Source organism: Bison bison, unplaced genomic scaffold (assembly GCF_000754665.1).
Source record: "Bison bison bison isolate TAMUID 2011002044 unplaced genomic scaffold, Bison_UMD1.0 scf7180017861151, whole genome shotgun sequence".
In the NCBI taxonomy this organism is placed as follows: Eukaryota; Metazoa; Chordata; class Mammalia; order Artiodactyla; family Bovidae; genus Bison; species Bison bison.
Window position 1 is genome coordinate 3,882 of NW_011491723.1, and position 2,080 is coordinate 5,961.

Here is a 2,080-nt window from a genome sequence, read left to right on the forward strand (position 1 = left end):
GGTTTAACTTTTATATCAGAAGAAAATCAATCAGAACTTAAGTAATTTTTATAAGCAACATGGTGTGATTTAATACTTTCAATTTTTGGCTATAGATTACACAGATCAGCATAACAAGAGGTGAAGATTGATGATCTTAAATACTAAGTAATTACAAAGAATTATTCTCCAAGTCAGTTTAAATGGATTTAAGATTTAGAAAATAGTTGTCTGTTTTTTTTTTTTTTTTGAAAATAGTTGTCTGTTTTATTTGGTCTTGCCTAGATTCCATCTTTTCTAATATCAACAAGATAATCCATTTAATTCATTTTAAATGATGGAAGACAGTAAAAATTAAAAGTTTTCTTTTATTGATCCATTTCATTATGTCAGAATTTTCATTACAGCTTATTGAAATAAAGCCACAAAATTTAGCAAGATTATAGTTAAACCACATTTTAGCAAACAGAAAACTGAAGTAGAAATGGGAAAAAACTAAAGAGGTAACAATTTGTTTTACCTTTGTTTCCAAAAAATCAGTAACACGTTATCATTACTCATAAGAAAGGTTCAGAAAAGGGAGATACTAATCAATATGTAGGAGGGAATGCATTACAAATACTACAGTTTTCTCCTGTTGTAAAATATACATTTCTCAAATCCTGTATGGAAACTAATTGATAATATATCTTAACAGTCATAAAACTACCATCAACTAATAATCCACCTCTGGCTAAGGGTCATCTGGGCAGACAAAATTTCTAATTGTGTACAGAGAGAAACATGCTCTAGCTCTTGAATACAAGTATTTGATTTCAGACACAAGTCAACCCCCATAATTGACATGGGTGCATCAGGTTCTTCTACTTTGACAGCACCAACATCTAGCTACGTCAGTTCGCCCCAATTCCCTAAGCACTAAATAAACAACCTTCTGATGATAATGTTATTCCTGATGTACACTGATCTTAAGGACAGAATGTTCTGAGCAGCCAACACTAAAAATCTGTTCTACTTGGTAATTACATTTCTTAGAGTAACAGACTCTCATTCTTTTTTTTATTTTCAAAAGAGAAAATCCATCCAATTTAATAACATATTATGTCCATGCACAAACTTAGAAATGTTCGAATACCCAAAGATGCTTGTACTACACTTACTCTTTCACTTTTTAAAATGTAAATGGTCAACAAGGGTCAAAGAGTTACACTTAGCCCACTGTCAGTGCTGGATCAAATTCCTTTGACATGAACCTGTTAGAATGAAGCTACCCCCAGTAAGGCTTCTTTCCCACTCCCTCCCTCCTCTCAGGCTTATCCCCAAACCCAACAATGCCCAAGCCCTTAACACAAGGCCTGAGAAGGACACAGTGGACAGGGAAAAGCATGGAGATACATATCTCTGAAAGTAAATATGTGTTATCCTGCTTGATACCACACCTCAGGGGTCAATATCCTAGTCCTCTGCACCCGGAGATGGCAGCATGATAGTTCTGGTTTAAAAGCAAGAAGAGCCACAGTTTGAACAGAGAAATCAGGAAAAAAAAATTTCAGTCTGGGATACGATGAAGAATGAATGTAAAATGTTAGCATTGAAAATAGTCATAATCATTCTTCAAAAAACCACTCTCAAGGGAATAGAGCAGAGAAATTAACCAAACAGGCATAAACACAAAATTTGCCTGAACTACATCAATTTGCTAAATCTACACTTAGAATCTCTTTTGAAATAAGGCAAGTAAAATATGAATTTAAAAATAGAAAACCAGTTTCCTGAGCTTTAAATATTATGCTTTGGGTGACAATTTGTAAGAGAACTATACTCCATCTTTGTAAAATCACCTTTGAACACATTTGCCTGGAATAGACCCACTTAAATTCCTAAAATCAGTAGATAAAAACAAAATAGCAGAATATCCTTGAGTTTCTAACTTCCTCAGTTTCCAAGAAACTGCCATCCTTTCTAAAGAAAGGACACTGGCTCCTCCCTGCCCCCATGAGCTGCCACAATCACGGCTACTATACTAGAAGGGTGCCCTTCCCAAAATGTTTGAGTGGCAACCTCTGATGTGAAAGCATCAGGACATCAGAGTGTGGCTGGG

At 34.9% G+C, this 2,080-nt stretch overlaps 1 long non-coding RNA gene across 1 annotated transcript in view; it reads right to left on the bottom strand.

Annotated features, from left to right (window-relative positions):
* Positions 1-327: 327 nt before the first annotated feature.
* Positions 328-2,080, bottom strand: part of LOC104983063 — a 13,535-nt gene continuing 11,782 nt past the window's right edge. The window contains exon 2 of the long non-coding RNA XR_824590.1: positions 328-2,040. This is a non-coding gene — a long non-coding RNA (uncharacterized LOC104983063). The remainder of the gene's footprint in view (positions 2,041-2,080) is intronic.